Source organism: Cavia porcellus, unplaced genomic scaffold (genome assembly GCF_034190915.1).
Source record: "Cavia porcellus strain 051 isolate PalLab524CR breed Dunkin Hartley unplaced genomic scaffold, mCavPor4.1 scaffold_27, whole genome shotgun sequence".
In the NCBI taxonomy this organism is placed as follows: Eukaryota; Metazoa; Chordata; class Mammalia; order Rodentia; family Caviidae; genus Cavia; species Cavia porcellus.
The window spans coordinates 19,371,435-19,394,123 of NW_026947510.1; the positions used below are offsets into that span (position 1 = coordinate 19,371,435).

At 43.4% G+C, this 22,689-nt stretch overlaps 1 protein-coding gene across 11 annotated transcripts in view; it reads right to left on the bottom strand.

The window, feature by feature from the left end:
* Pparg (peroxisome proliferator activated receptor gamma) overlaps positions 1 to 22,689 on the bottom strand; it is a 144,352-nt gene that overhangs the window by 78,991 nt on the left and 42,672 nt on the right. The window contains exons 1-2 of one of the 11 annotated variants that reach the window (XM_063237984.1): positions 9,935 to 10,076; positions 8,875 to 8,996 (exon numbers count right to left, since the gene is read on the bottom strand). The exons of 9 other annotated variants lie outside the window; for them this stretch is intronic. The gene's annotated coding sequence lies outside the window, so the exon portion shown is untranslated. Of the gene's footprint in view, positions 1 to 8,874; positions 8,997 to 9,934; positions 10,079 to 22,689 lie in introns of those variants that run through there. One more of the 11 variants, XM_063237986.1, reaches the window with a different exon arrangement.

Below are 22,689 nucleotides of genomic sequence, written 5' to 3' on the forward strand. Positions count from 1 at the left end.
TCAGGGGGCTGAGGCAGGAGGATCATTGCGAGTTCGAGACTGGCCTGGGCTACAAAGTGAACTACTCAAGGCCAGCCTGAACTGCATAGCGAGACCCTGTCTCAAAAAGACCAAAAAAAAAAAAAAAAAAAAAAAAAAAAAAAAAAAAAAGACCTCTTATTGAGGAAGAAAAGGGTGCTGCCTTAGTCTGATAAAGAATATCCATAAAAAAAACAAGCAAGCCCACAGTATCCTCAATAGCTGGTAAATCTTTAAGGTTTTCCTCTGGTACAGGGATGTTAGGGGTACCAGCGATTACTACCTTTGTTCAACCCTGTACTCAAAGTCTTGCTGAATACAAGAAGGAGAGAAACACACAGGATTGGAAAAAAAGAAATACAACTAATATTCCACTTAGAGAATATTAGTGTTTTTCCAAATCAGTAAAAACTCATTAAAATAGAATTTAGCCAAGTTGTTGGATACATTAGTTCTAGAACCAGTTGTATTTTTGTAAGCTGGCAACAAATAGAAAATGAAAATTATTTTTATAATAGCATTAAAAAACACCAAATGACTAAGGGAAAAGTCTAACAAAAATGTGTAAAATTATTAAACTAAAAACTCAAAAGATGTTATTATATATCTATGTAAATGAAACTATAGCCCATGTCCATGGTTGGGTGACCCAGTAACATAGGCTGTCAGTTTTCCCTCAACTTATGAGAACAATTCCAACAAATACTCCATGCTTTCATGTGGAATCTGGCATGTAACCCTGTAATTTAAATAGAAATTCAAAGGACTGAGAGTAGCCAGGGCATCCTGAGGACAGAGACTAACTCTGGAGGACTTATGTTCTCTGGTGACACTTCTGTCATTAACACAACATGCTGATTGGTGCCAAGGTAAGAAAATACATCAGTGCAAGAGAAGGGTGAATCCTCCCACAGAGGAACCTGGCTGGTGACAGAAATGTTGCTCGGCGGTAGGAAAGAATGATTTTCCAAGAAACTTAGTCAATCAACTGGATGTCTACACAACATCAGGTACAATCAGTTAATGTGAAAGACAAATCAAGAAAGCTTTGAAAATCAAAGCTTCTAATTATCAATCTTTGAACGGGCAAAGCTTTCTTCAATACTGTATTTAAAAAAACTGAGGATAAGTGAAAAATTTAGAAGACTAGACTATCAAGAGGAAAAGCACATTTTTGTTTGTTTTGGCTTCTTTTTTTAAGATAGGGTTTCACTGTGTACTTCAGGCTGGCTTTGAACTCACACTGTAGATCAGCATCAATTCTTCTGCTTCAGCCTCTCAAGTGCTGGGACTGCAGGCAATGCACCACCACATCCGACTAAAACTCATGCTTACCAGTGAATGAAAAAACAGCCCAGAGATCTTTCCAATACTTTTATCTGACAACCCATACTTTAGAACTTTTAAAGTTACCCAATTTAAGAACAAGCAAAGACCTAAACAGGAGCTTTATAAGAAAGGAGAGCCAAATGGACAGCTGATGCTTTATTTTATTTGTTTATTTATTTATTGGTACCAGGGATCAAACTCACGACTTCACACCTGCCAGACAGGCGCTTGTGCCACTGAGCTATTTTGCCTGCTAATGCTTTAAAGTGAGTTTATCATTTTAATCATCAGCAAAAGAGCAATTAAAATCATAATGTGATCCTCCCATATACCCATCAGAATAGCTAAACTATAACAGACCGAAAACGCAAGTGGCAGGAAGACGTGCAGGAAGCAGATGGACACCCGTGCGCTGCTGGTGCAAGTGTGACTGGGTGCAGCCACGCTGGGCGCTGGCTCTCCCAGACCTAAACACACTCTGAGACCCGAGCATCTACTTGCCAGCAGTGCACACATGCATTCACCAGGTGACCTGGGCATGAACGACCCAGGGCACTTGTGTCCTGCCTCGAGCCCCCAAGTGCCCATCAGCAGCAGGACAAATCACACAGTCACACGGCATATCCCCAGACAGCAAAGAAGGTGACTGGAGAGTGTGACTAATCTCGCCATCTAATGTGGACAGCAGAACTCGAGACAGGAGAACAAACAATGTATGATTCGATTTGTATGCACGATTCAAAAACAGGTCTTGAATTTAGAGGTTACAAATTAAAAGGGCCAGAGAGTCCTGGGGTGCAGGTATCACTCTGGTTCTTTATCGGGGTGCTGAAGGCTTGAATGAACCCTTCATTTGTATTCAGAGGACTGTCAGAATTCCAGAGTATTCATTTAATAACTGTTCAATTTAGAAGTTCTAAGATGGCATTAAAACCAGCCCTGAAATGCTATCTCTTTTTCTAAGTGGTTCCTTACATAATAAAGGCCAAATACATATCCAACTAGGGCCCTCCGGTAAGTTGATAGGGTACAGATAAAAATTCAAAGGGTGTATGTTTTATCTCAAGGAATGAATAAGCACTCCAATTAATGATATGAACCAGGCCTGTTGGCACAAACCTGTAATGCCAGAGGCTGAGGCAGGACGATTGCAGTGAATTTGAGGCTAGCTTGGGCTACCTGGGTGAGTTCCAGGCCAGCCTCAACTACATAGCAAGACCATGTCTCATAAAACAAACAAATGAACAAAGTATCGGTCAGATGCTACATAAATACTCTGAAAAATGCTAAGAGAAGGATTGTAAACAAATAAGCAACATGTCCAATTTAATCACAGAAATTGAAAACTTTAGATAGCCTGGACAATGAAAATCTATGATTCCAAAGCAGAAACTTCTTTTTTATGGATGAGGAAAGAGAATATCTGCTGGTGCTTTATATACTGGATTTAGTCCAGTATATAATGAAACAAACCACTTTTTTTTTTCTTAGCACTGCTAGCCAGTAAGTCTTTTGGAGGGTCAAATGAATACTGAAAGTATCAAAGGGCAAATAGATTTACAGAACTCAGGGATTTGGGTAATTCACAAATAAGTAATATTTGTGAATAATGGGGGGGGGCATAGAGCAAGTAACTCTCAACAGCAGAGCATATTTGTACTTGGTTTGTGGTGCACACAGGATCCATGGTTTGTTTGTATTAGCATTGGTTTTAGAAAAATATTTTGATTTCAGAATAATACCGACCTACTTTAAACTTGTGCTTTTATTTACTAAACGTATTCCAGCCCCTGCCCTCTGGAGCTTGCTCAGGCGCATAATACTGGCTTGGGATGAAGGTGCCTTGAGAGCTTTAGGTCCCTACCCTGAGGCAGGGACTTGGGAGTCTGTGTTAGGGCCAGAGAGAAGAACATAGCCTTTCCCCTGTCACCACAAAACGGGGCTGACCAGAAGAGCAGACTGTCTGCAGTTAGGGTTACTTGGTGTGACAGAGACCATCTGCATTGGAGGCCTTACTCCTCTTCTTCCTGGGTCAACGCTGTGGTGCCCTGTGGAATGCAGCACACCTGAGCCATGACCATCACCAGCAGGAAGCTGCAGGGGTGTGGGGCAGCAAGAAGTTTTCTCCAGTTCTCTGAGCATCAGTGTGCAGGGGCTGAACAGAGGCCAGGCAAAGAGGACCACAGACAGGAAGTTGCCAGAGGAGAGGTGCCAGGGCAGTGTGGGCCTGGTGCTGGCCACTGACAGAAGGCAGTAATGTTGGAGCATCAGGAAGAGGATGGACAGAGGAGCACAAAGACAGCGGGACAGAGGGTCAAGCGTCACAGAGGCCAGCTGGTATGCAGGTCCATTTGGGCTTTTGTGACAGGGACCAGGGAGGGGATTTGAGCAGAGTGACAGACCTGACTTCAAGATGTCCCCTGAGGACAGGCTGACAGCAGAGCTGGGAGTGAAGGACAGAATTGTGGTACCCAGGCAAGAGAGCAGTGTGGGCCAGGTTGGTGGCACCAGGGAGGTGGAGGAGAGAAGATATCTAAGTACATGCACAGATTCCGGTGAGAAGTAGTGTATTCAGACAGTGCTTCTGGCGCACAGCGACATGAGCTGACCCTGGGTCACAGGGAGGATCTGGGAAGGCAGGGGAATTAGGGGAGAGAGCTCAAGCCGAAGCAGGCTGGGGGGCCAGAGGGAGCATGGTTTCCTCTTGGGCAGGGAATTTAAATGGAGTAGACTGGACCAGGCCAAACCCTGGGATATGGTGGAAAAGAAGAAAAAACACTTAATGTGAAGCCAGGTTAAGAGTTGTGACAGCAGATATTGGATGTCACAGTGTCCACTAAGGTACCTGGCAGATAGTAGGTGCTCAGAAACAGAAGACGCACAGAGACAGGCTTCCAGGCTGGCTTATTGCCAGTCTTGCAGAAAGAGCTCAAAGGCCACCTGGGGGACCCGGCCCGAGGTGAAGAGGGAGAGGTCCCAGTAGCCTGTTTTACATCTGCTCTTTAATGCAAACCACAAGTGCTGTTCACTGCTGTGGAAACCTTGATCCTGTGCTGGCAGTCTCTTGTTCAAATAAAAATTACATGAGTCTAAAGCACTGTGTACTCAAATGGCCATGTGATCTTGATTCTGAGATTGTGAGCACTGGACTGCCACTCCCATCAGCTACACGTGCGATTTCTGTGTCTAAATTAGTCACAGGTGCAAAAACTGCATGTGGGGGGAGGGGGGAAGGAGTGGCCTGGCAGAAGTTGACAGAAACTTAGTTCCATTCAAACGAATCCAATTCACTGCCGCACATCTTTTCACAGACACACCACACTAGTTGGGGGAGGAGGACGGCCTCTAATGCCTGCTTTAAAAGTTGTTAAAACAAGGGCCACTCTGTGTTGGTGCTCTGCCTAAGACTAGTAAGATGGGCCTTGTCACATTTGTTCACGCGAAGAATACACACTTACTGAAAAGCCCTGATTTTGGGGTTTGCAGGGCTCAGAGGTATGAGAATGCTCACGAAACAGTGCTCTCTGGCAACCTCTGTGAGAGGGACAGAAGTTGTTTTTAGTTTGAAGACTCATGCTTTATGGCATTTTAATTATCACTTTAATGCTAACTTCCATCAGATAACTTTTAATACTGGTTGTAAAGGATGCAAGGAAATCTGTGTTTTCCTATAAGCATCTAATGTAAACCATGCTCCTCCTTTTAGGCTTTTCTTATCCTGGAATTCATAATTTTAAGGCAAAGTACAAGAGAAGTGACAGTATTTGGAAAAATAGTAAGATTGTAAAGTCTGGAAATACTAAATCTACAAATTCCTGGAGTTCAAGAAAAGGTTTAAACATTTCAGTCAGAAACAAGTGGTAAAACTAGAAAAAAGTGTTAAGGGTCACATAGATATACTGATTTTTTGCAATGCTAGGGCTCAAACCCAGGGCTCTATGCATGCCAGGCAAGCACCCGACCACTGAGCCGCAACCTCATGAATTGTTAACCCATGGGAGACTATGAAATTCAGAGCTAGGTGAGTAACATGCATCTTTCCTCAACTTCCGCTTCATCATATAGAGAAAATTATTATCCAAGGCAGAGTTTTGGTGTTCTGAGAAGATAATATGTAATGGCTGCTTTCATTTAAGCCCTGTGAATGATTTCAACTTTCGGCAAGCTAATGTAATTCCCCCATCTAAAAAATTACTTTAAAAACTCACACATAAAGATTCCTTCTCTCAGTTTGATTACTTCCTTATTGAAACATTCACAGGCTTTGAATGGAGAAGGTTCATGGAGAAGATCCTACAGAAGGCTCACTTTTCACAATTAATTATGCCACTTGTTTTAAGGCATATTTCCATATTCTGGAAAAGGCTTCCCATGTAGGGTGTTGTATTGGAGCCTTCTAGAGCATCCTCAAGGGACTGGGACCCCATGGGACTGAAACAACGAACCCACACATACACGACTTTTGTTCTGCTTTTGCAAACACTGTATGGCTTACCCTGCACACTCAGCAGCTCAGATAGGTGAAAACTGCGGTCTGAGACCCGACCATTTCTGAGTCCCCCGCTGCCTGGGGCTCTAGGCAGGCTCGGTAGGCACAGCGTGCAATTCACCACTCACTCCGTCCCCAGAGAGACTCCGTTCCAAAGGCTTGCCGATTGCAGCACTTACTGTGTCTCTGAGGCCTATTTCCGTTGCTCAATCAGCTCCAAGGACAAGCGTGTCATCATCTCTCAATGCTCTGGTGCAACAGCTCACAAATACAGAACCCACACAGGACTAGATCTGGCATTAAAAGCAGGACGTGCGTTCAGCATGGGCTTTGGAAGCTTTTTTTGTTCCCTGCCAATTTTTCCTAGTGGAAATGACTCCAGAGCTAGCGCAAGGTTACCTCGGGTTGCTAGAGGAGCCCTTGATGCAAAAAAGAAAGGGAGCAGCCTGACCAGGTCACAGACCAGGCCTGGGGCTCCTGGGGTGCAGTGGCCGAGCACACAAAGGTCTCTAATCCCACGAGTCTCCCCAGTGTGGGGACAGCTGGGTCATTCACACCAAAGGTGCCATGTTTTTCCTCAAAGACAGAACCTAACTCCTTGCAAGGACACCCAGTTTCTCTTTGCCCACCAGGAAGGAGGTGGAGCACCTACTGAGCTCTCTCATTAGGCCCAGTTCGTGTATCACCCATGGTGTCTCAGGGATGCCAGCCTCACATGGCACATAACCACACATCCGCCTTATTTTCAGGTTTATCTGTTTATTTTGGCAGGTAAAGAGTACTTAGTGGTCATCTACAAACACAAAAGAAGTAACATAGTGTGTGGGCAGCTAGGAACTCATGTTTTTAATAGAAAAAGTCTTTTGTTTTTGGTATTGGAGTTCAAATTCACAACCTCGTTCTTGCCAGGCACGTGCTTCTGCCGCTGAGCTAAATCCCTGGCCTACTGATAGAAAAATTCTTCCAAACACGAAGAAGAACATATAGGACAGAGCTTAAATTGTTGGTACACAATATAATGCTTTAGCTGCTCATAATCTTTTTAAAGTTCCAGGATCTTGCTGTGTTTCCCATCCTCCTGCCTCAGCCTCCTGAATTGCTGGGACTACATTTGTGCACCACAACACCTGGCAAATAATTCTATTTTGTACCACATTAATTAAGGAGGAAAGTACTTAGTTATTCTCTTGGATGAATTTGACACTCAAAGAAATTATACTCAGGGCAAATTCAAGGCATAAAAAAAGAGATTAGCACAGAACAAAAACTAACTTGGGTCACATAATCGTTTTTTGCCATAAACAGTACTTGCTTCCCAGTTAACCTAAAATATTTGTGCTGTATTCTAGACAAACTCTTCAAAGAGACACAACTATCTAATTTTGACTCAAGAGCTCTACTTGCAGTAGAGCCAGGACATTCTGCCCTGAGATGGGCTAGAATCACTGTCACAAAAGCAACAATTCTTATGGTTTGCAGAAAGATAACAGAATGTGCTAACAGTAATGACAGACATGTGCCCAGTGATTGGGCTGGGGTCCACCCAAGGATAGAACACTGTCTAGCACATGTAAGGGCCTAGATTCCATCCCTAGCACCACACACACACTTGCACACACATATACACGACTGTAATAAAATAGTATTTCAGGAAATTTTTTCTTTTCTTTTTTGGATGTCGTTCCTGCCGTCCTTGAAGTCACTACAGCCTAACAACTTGAACTCACTACAACCCCCAACTGCTGGACTTATAGGTATGTACCATCACATGCAGCCCCAGGAAAAATTTTCTTAATTTCTTAAAAGCTTGATGTTTTAATAATTGTGACTAAAACAGTCACACTTCAGGCTTCCAGGAAAATTCAAAGATCAAGGGCCAATCATTTCAACCATTCGGTGACTGAATTTTAATGCTTTCAGTATTTATTAAAAAAATACGAATCAACACAGTTAACACAATCTATTTTTATATGAAATTTATGAGAAGACAAAAATAAATATAAATCTAGATATAAACATGAAACAAAACAGAAAAGGCTGTGCTGAGAAACTCCAGCAGAAGGAGCTGTAGAAATACAGAACTTCACAGTTGGCGAAAGCCTAGGAAAAAAGGTTGAAAACTGAGATTTTCTGCTTCAATCTGACAAATCTGAACAGCAGTAATATATTTAGTTATTTATTTAATATACCTGTAACCTTTCAGGCACCTCCCTGTGTGAAATGAGATGCTTAAAACACATTTTCTTCAAGCCTCCCACAGTCTATTTTTCTGTATTTCATGTATTAGGCTAGGGGGTGTCAGAAGAAATCTGAAACAGAATGAAAATTGTTCCTATACTCTGGGAGTTCCCAATTCTTGGGGAGACATCAGATGTTCATACAAATATCTAGACTTCCCACTAGAACTGCAAAGTGTTGAGCGTACTTTTAGAGCAATAAAAACGCTGCGCATAACGGCAGTAAAAACAGCTTTGAGAGATCTCCAACATATGCGATAAAGAGGTGAGAAAGTGGCCCTTCGAGTATTTTAATAAGCCCGTAAGTATTTTTAGGAAATGTAGGCAAACTCGGAAAGTAAAAACGCATAGGATTGCTTGGGACATAAATACACCTTTCATGTTTAAAACTGAGGCAATGGGGGCTGGGGATTTAGCTCAGCGGCATTAGCGCCTGCCTTGCAAGCAGGCAGTCGTGAGTTCGATCCCTGGTACCGGTAAAAATGAAAAAGACAAAAAAAAAAAAAAAAAAAAACCAAACAAACAAAGTGAGGCAACGGCAGCCACACAGAGAGACCAGATGGGGTTAGGCAAGGTATCTATGTTTAAGGTTGCAGATCGTGAATAAAGGCCTGTTACCGCAGCAAGCGCAGGGGAGGCGCTGGTGTGCACACAGGGTGGTTCTGAAAAGAGCGTAAGCGCAGAACCAACAAGCAGAGCAGCCTCACCCTGACATGAGCGCCCAGGCCTTGCCAAAAGCGCGCCAGGAGCCGACTCTCCCTTCCGGGGCGCTGGCCAACAGCGTGTCCGCGAAGGACTCACCTGAGTCCACAGGAGGGCCTCCCACAGTCCCACCTGTGGCAACGCTTGGCAGCTCACACTGATGTGGGGTCTATTTCTTGCAAAAGAGAATCCATCAAGGAAAAGCCTTGTGGTCTTAGAACCTGTAAAGCCACCAATGGTGAAGACATCAATATCCCAAAGACTTGGCATCGATGGGAATAAGTATAGCAAGGGCCCAGCTCAAGTTGGCTGGGCATTGCCCTCCATGGCGCCAGCTGTGACAAAACGTCTCCTCATGTGGTTTGCTGCTTTGGCAAGACCTGGTACATTACAAGGAAAACATTGCCACAACAGTGTCGCGCCAGTGACCCACACCATTGGCGTCTCGGGGGGCGTGAACAGTATGGCACTGGGAAGTCCCAGAGCAGATACCACTCCATAGCTGATTCCCTTTATCGTGGCAAACACATACCTACTACTTCTCAAAGAGAAGGCCTCAAATCTCTGCGTTATAAAATACCAGATCAACTTATGTGGGCAGTTTTTCTTAGGCGTCTACTCCTGGTCGAGTCTCTAATCACACTGCCTGAAAAATTTTTATTTATTTATTTATTTATTTATTTATTTTGAGCAGGTTCTCTCTATGTAGTGCAGACTGGCCTTGAACTCACTTGTGTAGCTGAGGCTGGCCTCAAACTCATGGAGATCCTCCTGCCTCGGCCTCCCACGTGCTGGTATTATAGGCACGTGCCACTATGCATGGCTCACATATGTATTTATAGTTAAATGGTTTGCTACCAGCATGCTACCGAAATGTTCTATTCCTAAGGTATTTATCTACCTTACTGCTCTTAGATGATACTGACTGCTCTAAGATACTATACACCTGAACAGCTGAGAGCATGGGGTTCTGATATGCTTTCAATTTCATAGATCAGAGTTTGCTGCGTTCAAACTTTTATCTATCAACAGCAACTGCAGTAACATCCCAACAGTTGATGTTTAAATACTAAAGCTATGCCATAATGAGAAAACAGAGTTTCTTCCAAGAAGAATAATGCATTAGTGGAAAAAAAAAGTTGGGGCTGAGGGTACTTACCCTATTGGGTTGGCGAGGGATTGTGGTCAGTTTTGTAATCAGGAAGAACTGGCTCCTCGCTCATGGCCTATGCCCTTATTGGCATAGAGGAACATGAGCTGTGCCCAATTGCTAATGTGGAAACAGGTCCTGTCACAAAGTCGCCTAAGAGAATGACAGTGACATGTAGATTTTACAAGATGCCCCCCACACATGGCAGCACATATCAGATGGCAGTAAGTCTCTGAATATCACTTGTCCCAGTATTCTCCAGGTGGAATAACCACATATCTGCTAATCTGTGTTGAGTAATACTCATTCTTCAAGGGGACTAGTACAAGTCCCCCAGTCAACCTTGGAGCAGTGGCCCCATGGGAAAATGTTTACTGGGTCTGAACAGCCCAGAATCAAGTGCAGAGTTGGGCAATGACTTGTTATTTTTAAGCTCCCAAATACCTTCACTGAGGTAATTTAGGGTAAGGAAGTTTGTGGACAGTCCAAAGGATGGAGATAATCATTGCTGTACAGAATGTTTTATCTATAGCTGATTCTCAATAAAGAAGTGGCTCTTTACCCCTTAATGCCTGAAAATTTACTTATATTACAAAATGATATATAAGTAAGACAGGATGACAGGGATAGGCTGACACCATCATCACTGCACACAGAGCCAAGTAGAAAAGTACCCTTTTCAATCTTTCATTAGAATCTGGTGCTGTACACAGGGCCAATCAGAAGACACTCTTTTTAATCCTTTATTTGCATGTTGGCACAACTAATCAAAAGTTACTATTCTGGATCCTTCATTTACATACAGCAGGAAGCCAAGGGAACTTTTCGACAGTACAGTTTACACATGGGCGATGCCAACGGAGTGTTTGATAAGACCACTGTCCCAATGCTGTATTCGCATGAGAAGCTGATAACCCGGGAATTCTGAGTACAAAAGGCCCTTTGCTTATCACTTTGCAGAGTATGTGTCTCCTCTACCTTCAATAAATGCATGCCTTCGCTACTTTTTCTTAGTATTCTTGACCAGTTCTTTGTTTGGGACAACAAAAACCTGGCAAGAAGAACCACAGGACCCACCATCAAGCAACAGAAAGACATATTACAGTGTTTAAGGATGTGATAGAATCCAAGATTCATAGCAGAAGTGATGCCAGGCCAAATTGAAACTTACCCAGATGTGCAGGTACACACCTGCAATCCCAGCTGCCCTTGAGGTTGAGGCAGGAGGACCAAAAGTTCGAGGCCAGGCTAGGCCACTCAGGAAGATCCTGTCTAAAAAATGGAAAGAGCTGGGGCGTAGCTCAATGTTAGAGACCTGCCGAGTGTGCACAGAGGCCTGGACTCAAGCCCCAGTACTGAAAGCCACAAAATAAATAAATAAATAAGGTCAAGAACTTTTTTCTTCTCTTTAATAGAAGAGAATAAAAGCTGAGGTTCTACTCTAAGCCCTCCTTCTCAGAGTCCAAGATGAGCAAACTTCAGCAATTTCCTATAAAGTGACAGTACCTTGCCCAATTCCCTCATTCTGTCCCTGGAATCTCTTCAGCTCTTGGAAAATGGTTAGGGGCTGGGATGTGTGCATAGCACTCTGTCCTAGAACCATAATAAATGTGAAAGCATTTACCAAAACTTTGTAAACTATGCTGGGCACTGAGGACCAGAACGTTGGCAGAAGGGTTCTGCTGAGCCTGAGTGTTAAGAAGAAAAAAAGAAGCCCCCAAACCAAGCACCTTCTTCAGGTTTCACAGTGGGGAACCAGAGTCCCCACCTCAGATCTGCAGGTTTCTACCCTCAGAAGTGTCTGCATCACCTCTTAAGCTCAGCCAGGCACAAAGGGTCAGGTGAGCAGGGACAGAAGGGGACCGTGTCCAGGGCTATTGCAGCCCCCTCCTCAGGGCCAGGTAGCACAATGGGGGTCCCTGCTCTTCTCCCAACCCACATCTTCCTGTGCTTATGGTGCACCACATTGGTGCCGAGAATCTTTCCTGCCCAGTTTCCAAGGCCTGTGGCTCTCGAGCTCTGCCCTACCTCTGATTCTAGTTGAGACACACAGGTCTGTCCTCACGGCCAGCCCCGCAAGCATGAGTTTCTGGATGCCCAGCCTTGCTCTTCCTTTTTGGGACATATCCAGCATGCATTTCACCTAGGCAAGAGGCCACCTAAGCCCAGCTGCCCCACCAAAAATACAACTTTTAGCAGTGAATTCTGCCCAACGCCTGTATCTGCAAACTCCTACACAGATGGCTCTTACCACGTCCCACCATCCCCTCTTCTCCTAGGTTACTGTGGTTTTGATGTGAGAGCAAAAATTTCTCTTAAATGCTACATTTCATCTGTTTGTTCAACAAACATTTCTCTGTAACAGATGGGAGACACTGAGCTTGGTGCTAGGGACACAACTCTGAGCAAGAAGGCTGAGGCAGGAGGACTGCAAGTGTCTCAGCCACCTGAGATCACATCTCAAAATAGGGAAAAAGAAAATTAAAAGTGGCCCAAGCATGGTGGCACATGCCTGTCATCCCAGCACTCTGGGTTCCTGAGGCAGAAGGACTGCAAGTGGAAGCTCAGCCTGGGCAACTGAAACCCTGTTTCAAAATACATGACTTGTTAAAAGGAGGGGCAGGGAAGTAGCTCAGCATGGAGATTCTCCATCGAAAAAATAAGTAAATGAATACATAAAAATTAAAAATTAAAAATAGGGTAGGAATGTAGGTAAGTGCGAAGAGCCAACATCCACAATTTACAATTCTGATCACCAGGTACCACACAGGCTTAATAAATGTTACTTACATTCTTGAGAGAACACACAAGTTACTCACCAAGCAGTTAAACAGTGTGGACTGCTTGACCGTATTTTTGTTAATGGTAATCCTTTGTACTCTAACCAATATAGGTCTAGGCCACTCAAGAAATAACTTGCTAATATGCATAAAAGGGAACCAAACCAATCTCATCATTACCTAATTATACATCTTTTTTCCTTAGATATTGAAAAGATGTATGAGTTTTGCATACATCTTTGCATTTATTTAGCCATTCATCCACCCACTCATCAAATAGTCACCAAATACTTACCAAGAGTGGGTCCTATTCTACACAAAAGAAATACAAAACTCAGCCAAAGTGCTTAGCCTCATGAGCTACCACATGTCTACCACAATCATCCAAACACATTTGAAAAGGTGGTCTTTGGGTTGTTTAACTTTTAAGATCAACTAGCATGTACTGATGTTGGAACTAATATATCTGTTCCCATGAAATCATTACTATCAGCCAGCAAACTGAGATACCAGAAACTTCATGAGGGTTCTGAAATGCACGTGACAGTTCCTATCTCCAATCTTTCAGATTCCACCAGCATCCCACTTCTTATAAAACCAAGCCAGAAGGCGATGCCTGAGAGCCCAGAGCCAGCTGCATCACAGCCTCAGGTCTCTGTGCTTCTGAGCAGGGGAGGGGTGTGCTACACCTCCTAGAAAAGGTAACTACTGTCCAGCTGCCCTGGAGGGGCTGTCGTCAGTCACCTGACACCATAGGACAGGGTGGAAACCCACAGAACACAGGATCGAACCCCAGGGCCTCAAGGAGCGTAGACTTGGTCTGCTCTCCTTGGACTGTGCAAATGCTGAGTGATGTGTGTGTTTGTGAGTCTCCTTCCCCAGAAAGAGCGAGGCTGATAACAGAGTGATTATTAAAAGCACGGGATGGAAAGTTATTTAATTATTTAGGGCCACCATACTTGAAAAAAGGTGACAAAATCTGGTATTGAGAAAGCTATTCTTTAGTATTTATTTTTCAGTATTATTTATAGGACCTGCCTTTGGCCAAAAGAATCTGCATATCACTCAGTAAAAAACAAAACCTTCCCAAATCTTAGTACATTTAGGGGAAAGCAATGAGACCAGCACAAGCTGTGAATGATTCAACAACTAAAAATCACAAAAAGATCTAGAAATCTACAATTACTAAAATCAGAGTATTATATGTAACATTTCTTTAAGAATTACTCAACGTTAGAACCATTTCATAAACTCTTTGCATGATGTGGGACATTAACTGTTTTTACACCATGTTACTCTTAAAAGTGAATGAAAACCTTGCCTTTCCTGCAACTAATTTGGAAACTTAGCTCTCAGTTGAATGTGGAATTTTAAAAGTGGCTCTTTGGTTGTTTCTTTTGGGCAAAATGAGCTGTGTTTGCCCGGGACCAGGCAGCACATGTCGCCGCCCAAAAGTTCGTGGCCATGGAGCTGCTTGTGCCTCCGTTCCCCACGGCCTAGCCTGGTGCCCCCAGTTGGCATTGGATACATGTTTATTGTTGTTGATGCAGTGAATGACGAAAGAATAGTGCTTGCCACATCTGTGTCACATGTACCATTCAAGGAGGAGCCTGGAGACCTAATTGACTGATTCCATTTTCTTCTTGTTCCAACATGACTTGGATTTCCCGATGATGTTTTGAAGCAGCGGGCAGAACCAGCGCCCACCTTGCACCACTGTACCTGAGAGAGCTGTCCTCTCCCAGTGCAGCAGCCCCTGGTGGGGATCCTTATCTCTGAGCAGAGGTTGCATCAGCTCTGGGTTTCCTCACAGTCATGGGGGAGCTGGCCTGGGTGGAGTGGTGTGCTTCCAAGACACACGCCTTGAGACCAACAAATAATCCTGCGTCATGGATACAAATTCCACCACAACCCTCTACCCAACCAGACATCCCATGGAAGGGGACCCAGGAGGCCACCGCTGAATGTGTCCGCCACTGCCCTTCTGGAAAGACAGAGTCCACCCATTTTACCAGAAACTGTAATTTCCTCCAGAGTTTAACAAGAAATCTTAAAGACATGATTAATGTGTCAAAGAAATATACTTTTTATTTAAAGAAAATTAACTGGACAAAATGATATTCACTTTAAGTCAATAGCTCCAGTAGATGGCTATTTGATATTCTGCAGTGTTTTTTCTTTTTTGGTGATATTAGGGATTGAAGATATTTGATATTTTAAAAAGTCTTGACACCGAAACAGTAGACAAGAACTCCGACACAGAGCTAGGAGTTCGTTTTGGTGTTTTTGAGACAGGGTCACTATGAAGTTTATGCTGGCCTTGAAATCACAGGGACCCTCCTGGCTCAGCCCCCTGAGCACTAGGATTACAGGTGTGCACCACCATATACAGTTGTTTTCAGGTTCTTATCTGGGCTCAGCCACAGATTTTCTTTTCAGCTCTGGGTCATTTCTTAATTCTACAATGAGAAGGGTCTCTTTGCAAAACGGAATGATCCTCAAGGACCTTTCAGTTCTAACACAAAGCTAATTATTACTTTGTTCTAACACAAAGCTAATTATACTGTCAAAAGTTTATTGAAAGTTTAATGGAAATTCCATAGACAGTATCATGTTCTAACTCTGTTATTATGGCCTTTCTACACTGATACAAAGGTGATGGTAAAAAATGGGCCACTTTCTTATGGAAAAATAATGCTGTATCAGAAATTAAAAGTCTAAAAAATAAAAGTCCAACTGAAATTTTCTTTTCCCCTTTTCCTTCAAAAGTTAACTTCTGTAATACCAGAAAAAGAGCCTGACCTGTCTGACCACTTTCTAGGGATCAACAAAACACTTTTCAAATTGTTGTACCAAAGCTGAACTATTCTAACTTGTCTTTGCATGTGATATCTGAAATTCCTCAGTAATTGGGTTGCTAGCACGATAAAATATCAGCTGTATCATCATCAGATGAGTACTATGTTGTGGGAAATCCTAAACCTTCAAAGCACGTATCACCACTTTTCAGATTTTATCAATTAATTTTTCCAGGTCAGCTACATGGAGGTATCTTAGGTAACATCTTCTCCAGGGAGCCATGTACAGAGACTCAGGGTTAGCGCACATTTGTAAAAGAAGCAGTTTGTCAGCACTGCAACTGGACTGAAAGAAATGCATGGGTTGTTGAAATTACAGACACATAAAATAATACTGGGGGAAACCCATTCAAACTCTTAATTTGCCAAATAAAATGGCTTTGTGAAAGATGAAATGATTGACCAAGGCGTTACCCAGACACAGCAAAGCTCAAAGCTCCAAACTGTGCTTCACCTCATTACAATAAAATGTTTGAATATATGTTCTGATTGGTTGTTGTTAATGTCCACAATCTGGTTCACAGCCTCACAGCACAAGAACATTTTACCAGACTGTTCGCTTCATGTGGATGTCACCCAGGAAAAGGCCGCCACACCTCACAGCATGCAGACCCAGTGCTCACTACCAAGGAGCGCTCCACAGTGCCCTGGTAAGTAAGGTTGGGTGATACTTGAACAGCGATTAAGGAATTTACTTTGCTGACAACGTCCTCTTGCCCCATTCTGGATTTTGCAGGAATTGACTTAGAGCTGTGGAGTTCTGGTATCACTGTGTTCCCCCGCCCCAATAATGATACAGTTTCTTACTCTTACGGAAATAATCAGGAGACAGACGATGTGAAAATATCGGCTTCATGATAATAATACTTTCACAAAAATAATGCCCTAATAAAATAGTATTTAATTTCATTTGAAACTCATAACAAGGCTAGGAGGCTACTGAAAGTGAATCAAGAAGATCATACCAGCTGCCAAATAGGGCTTCAATATGGAGGCCAGGGCTGGGTCCAGCATGTTCACAGCTCTGGGTCCAGCCCCAGCACTGGGAGACAAGACAAAAGTGAAAACCAAGCAGGAACCTGGACTCGCATTTCGGCTGCAGCTTTCCCTCTGCACCCCCTCACCTCAGTGTGGGCTGACTACTCAGGCCTGAGGTGGAACCCTGGGCTCTGTCACTTCCAAGTGCTGTCACTCTTGCTAAGAGTGAAAGAGGGATGCAGCTTCCTCTTGCTAAGCCTGTGTTTGCTCATCTGAAGGAGAAGTCACGAGAGTTAGAGCTGACTTAAACCACTGCTTGGAACACAGTAGGTTCTTGGAATTAAAACTTTGTGACTTCTTTTTTGGGGGGAAGGGTACCGGAATCAAGGCTGCACTGGACTACATGTCTGTCCTTTTTTATTTACGTATTTTAATTTTGAGACAGGGTCTTACTAAGCTGCCCAGTGGACACTCAAGTTTACAATGCTGCTCTCCCAGCCCTCTCCATGCTAGGCTTAAAGGACTATGAATTCTTATAATAAGAAGCTTAAATCTTATACTTGACATTTGAATAATAAAATAATACGATCAGCCATCAATGAGATGCCTATTGTTCTTATGTTAAAAGGAGCTTCATGAATATGTTTCAGGAAGAAATGCTGCACATGCTGAGTTTATACAATATTAAAAGCACAAGCAGACATAGACACATGTTATTCCTGATAGCAGACAGAAACACAACGGAAAACAAGAGCTGGGGAATCTGTCTTAGTGAATGAATCTGCTGACAGTTAAAGAGTGGACAATGTGGAGTGTATTTTTTATATCTACTTGTTTTAAATTGCATCAGCTGAGAGCACGTCAGGGCAGTTACCTAAAGGCTTATCTCTAGCAGTGTTCCATAGACGCAATACTACAAATTTGGTCCCAATCCAGGATTCTACACTTGATTTACAGAATATATTTTACAATCTCCATTAATGAAAGCAACTATGCAGACTGAAAAAGTATGAACTAGCTTTAAGACTGACATGCCACTTGTACCGAACATCAAGAGCTGTGCTGTGTTCTGACATAAAATCCCGTTCAGATTTCAGAACAACTTTGAGTTTGAGAAGCAGCTCACTGAAACACACCACCACAAGCCCATCCCAATGGTGACCAAGAGAGGGGCAGATGCAGAGCTGCGCGATGAAGAATGGACAGAGAGCCCTGGGTGCCTTAGATGGAAGGGATTTGAAAGGCTCCTGCGGGGAAGAGACCCAGGTGGAGCCCGAAGGCTGGAGCAGCTGCGGCTGGCGCAGGAGAGAGGAGAGGCAGCTGCCTGCAGGGCCCCAGGGGAGGGCCGGGGTGGAAACTCCCAGGGAGACGGGCAGGGAGTTCAGATCGGTGTAGGGAACCTGATAACAGCCCACACAGTTCAGGGCTACCGTCTGCACGTCTGCACCAGTGCATCTGCGCTGAGCAGTACGAAACCGCGCAGGACGCGGGGAAAAGGGACCAGCAGGATGAGAGAGGGCAACTCGCTTCCAGCCCAGCCACGCTCCCCGTGCTGGGACCCTCCGTGGCTGTGCACTCACGTGTTCCTCGCTTCACCCCCTTTTCTTTCTTGCTTTCTTTTTCTTTCTTTCTTTCTTTTCTTTTTTTTTTTTTTTTTTTTTTTTTTTGTCTTTTTCGTTTTTATCGGTACCAGGGATCAAACTCTTGACTGCCTGCTTGCAAGGCAGGAGCTTATGCCGCTGAGCTAAATCCTCAGGCCCCCCCCCCCACTTTTTTTCAAAGCAAGGGTTTTTACTTTCTTGAAGGACAGAATACGCTGTTGCTTTTCTATTTGAAAACACAGCTAAAGTTTTGTTGTGGTTTAAAATCATCTTATCATTACAGAACCCATCCACACTTGCTGTTAATAATTAGAAAGTACAGACTGGTAAAATAAGATCTGTATTTACACTACCAAAGATCATCAGTATTTATCTACCTGAATTTTTTTCTGGCTGTAACATCATGAATATATACCTATAACCTAAGTATGCATTAAAAAATACATTTGTATTTTTTAATCAAAATGAGCTTTGGTATTTACTATTGGTAAACTATGTTTTTAAAGTTAATAATTACCATAGTTCCACTTAAATTTTCATTTCAAACAATACCCAGTCTCTGTTTAAATTTCCACAGTTGACCTAAACTGTTCTTGATATAGTTGACTTGCTCCAACCTGAATCTAGTCACAGAGGATGAAAGGCATTGGTCGTACGTTCCTTATGTCTTTTTAAAACAAATGCTACAGCCTTCCCTCCACCAGTTCCTTTCATTTTCAGGCCACTGAGCAGCTGGAGCAGTGACCTTGCAGAACGTCCCATTTTCTGGACGAGTCTGGCTGTCTTCTTGCAGTATCATTTAGCTTGTTTCTCTCCCATGATTCCTATCCATAAAATTGGATATTATATCTAAGTGTTTATGGATTCAAGTTAAATATTTCTGGCTGCTCAGCTACCCCACAGGGGTGTGCTTCCCCCTCTGACACAACAGAAGGCACACAGCATAGTACTGACCCATGGGTCACTAACTAAGAAGGATGGTGACCTGAGCTCTCTGAGGCTGTGCTGCTTTTCTCTCCTTGAAGCTAGAAACCAACCTATGAACTGCTATTGGGCATTTTTAAGAGTATTCAATTTTATTAAAGAGTTGCCTAAAGTTTTTAGTAAACTTGGTCATCTGTTCTCTGAACCAGGACTTCGAGTCTGTGAAGTCCTTTTAATTGCATCACTCCTCCACTCCTGATCTGGTACTGTTTCTACACAAAAGACTTCTGTGATTCCCTTGAAATACAGCCCCAGTGAGGGGGACTAAGTGTTTACTTTGTCCTCTTTTACTAGCAGGGTAGGTATCCTCAAGCCCAAACTTCTGCGGTTAGACATACAGGTTTACTCTGTGTACTGAGTGTTCATCATAAAACACATATATAAGTTTCCCTTTGTTCAGTTATTTTCAGACAATTTTATTTCAACTTCACTTTTCTCCTGTGACAGCTACCAGCCAGGCCCAAATCCCTGGCTCTTGGGTATTTAACTCTTCTTCTTTCTATTCTATGTAAAGTCTCTAACTCCTAAATAATATAACTAATGCTTCCATTTTACCTAAAATTTCCATTAACAGGAATTTTCAGGGTTAGCCAGTAGTTATTTCTGAATGAAGGGGGATAGCTGGAGTACAAACTTAAGTGGTTCTCCTGAAGTGATGCTATGTGTCTGTACAGCTTTAGGAAGCAGGTCCCAGATTCCTGGTGGGTTGAAACTACATTCCCACCGACTTGCTTGTTCTTCCTCTTCCAAGACGCTTCCCTGCAGGTAAGGACCCTAGAGCCTGAGATGTCACACTTTGATATTCACAACCATGAGCTTCATGTTAGCAAACTTTTTTTGAAACATTTATAATAAGCATTTTATTGAAGCATAAAGGGAAGGAGAGGAAGATGAGAACAGGAAGACAGCCAAGAAATACCTGTCTCAATTCTAAAATAAGTGCCCCCAAATAAATCCCCAAATCGAGTCTTGACTGAGTCCTCCTCCTAATGATGTTTTGATTTGTTATCTCTTGCACACTGTCAGATGAAAAGCTTAAGTGCTACAGCGACTCTGGGCAAGATGACAAGCATCCTACACACTGGCACAGAGTGGGAAGGAGGCCAGATTGCTTAATTGTTTGTTGCTTGGGAATCTGAGGAGGTGGACAAGCCAACATCTTTCTGGGGACCCAAGAGCACAGGCAGCCCAGAAAAACAATGGGCTGGTTTGAGGTTGCTCCATTGTAGGCCATTGTCTCCTTGTGTACCACCCGAGGGGGAAGTATATTGTTATCTCTGGGAAGCGGCTGGGGAGTTGCCATAGAGGAGAACACAGCCTGGGATGCTGATGAACCGAGTGCCTTTGTCTTCGCATTAGGAGGCAACTTTAAGACAAACATTTTGGGGCACTCACAGAAAACAGACATGTAAGGGTAAGATGGGAGTACATGCAAGAAATTTGAGGGGATGTTCACTCTAACCTCCTCATTACTTACAGGTAGGGAAACTGAGGCACAAAGAGGTTCTTCACCTACAGGTGTGGAAACCAAGCCCCTTATCTGCCCATGGCCTCGTCCCAGATATCACAGTGAGCAGCAGCATGTCAGCCAGAATCTACAATGTCCTGATTAACTTACCAGGTTCAGTCTCTGTTTGGACTGGAGCAGAATTTTTGTTTTCAGCTGGGTCTCTCTTACACTGAGCAGGTGTAGATGGCTACCAGATAAATATTCCTAGCAACCCCAGAGCTCTTTATAAAAAGCTCCTCAAACAGCTTGAGTTTTCTTTTATATTTCGTAAAGTTTACCATTTCACACATACATTTCAGCTCAGCGCCAGGATTTTAGGTATGTGCCACAATACCCAGCATGCTTCTGATTTTTGATCAAGTTTCTAATTCTAAATCTTTGGCTTCTTGTGTGTTTTAGTGCTGCGCATCGAAACCAGAGCCTTGGGCTTGCCAAGTATGTGCTTTCACCATGGAGTCACCCCCTCAGCCTGAGTCTATGTTTTCCACTTTGCTTTCATCTCGATGAAATAAAAATTCATATACAGACTACCTGGATGATTTTATAAGCAAACACTGACAAGCAGTTTCAGTGCTGTGGCTTATATCTGATTTGGGCTCTCCCGAGCCTAGGGGTACTGAAAAGGGCACAAGCCGACTTTTAACATAGAAATGATCCACTGGTGTTAACAGAAGGCCCACTGAGATCCAGGATTCTGTAGACAGCAAAGCTTCTCAGAAGCATCCAAAACAAGAAAAACTGGGGGAACTGTAGTCAAGGTTTGTGGCAGCCAAAAGCAAGGTGGAGTCAGGAGCATGTGCGGCAGGAGTTTTCGGACCTCTGCTTTCAGTGTGAGTGGTGAGGGCTGGTGACTTCTTACTAGCTAATTTGTTTTGGCTGTATAGATACAAAAGAGCTATAATTGTAAATAGCCCATAGCTAGTTTTATGCTTATTTTATAATATGATAAAAATCATGTGCATACTGAGAATTGTTAAGAATTTTTCCCTCTGATGTCTATACTTTACTCAAGTAAAATAAAGCTATATAAAATAATTGAAACTGGTTTGAAGGACTTTTAACCCTCATGATTTTGTAAATACATAAAAGAAGTGATTGGGGGTGGTAGCTCATGCTCGTAATCCCAGAAATCTGGACACGGAGGCAGGAGGATCACTGTGAGTTCAGGCCAGCCTGGGCCACATAGTAAGTTCAAGGCTATCTTGAACTACATAGCAAGATCCTGTCTCAAAGAAAAATGAACAAAAAAAAAAAAAAAAAGAAAGAAAGAAAGAAAGAGGGAAGAGGAAGAGGAGGAGGAGAAGTGACAGGACCACACAACCTCTTTATGACAGAGCTGAGTCTACAGCACAGCTCTCTGAGACTGTATTATTAACCTCATTGAGCCTTTCCCCATTTTACAAAGCAGCTGCTGCTAGCATGGAGACATACAGCACTGGTTTTCTAAATCCTATTTTGTGCTGAAGGTGCCATAAGGACAATCCCAGCTTTCAAGCTGAGATCTAAGGCCGAGCCCTCACAGTGGGCTTGGGAAGGAAGCCAGCCATGTTAGTGACCTTTGAGCCTGAGGAGGCAGCGTAGGCCCAGCTGGCCCACCCTTCACTCCGCCACTGACTCAGGGCAAGGATGGAAGGAGGCAAGTCCCAACAGCACCATGCTCACAGCCCCATTTCTCAAGCAGAGATAGGGAAAACAGAGTAGATTAGATAGCATCTAACATTTTCTTTTGAGCTCTTCTATTCAATGAATTTAAAGTATTAAGGTCCCATCGATTATCAACTCCTGCCCCCAAGTAGAATCGCCTAACCTCTGCATAGGTTTATTATTGTTACCACACACACACACACACACACACACACACACACACACACACAGAGTTCTCCTCCCTTACTGCCACTGTTTCCTAGTAAAAGTAACTTCAGTTCTATTAAAAAGAATCAGTGCACTCACTGTTATACACCTACAGCGTACAGATGTGTACACAGTGGTGCTCCATAAGTGCACTGAGCGCTACTAGGTGAGTGCATGCACTGCCGGTGGCCTCCAGCCTCTG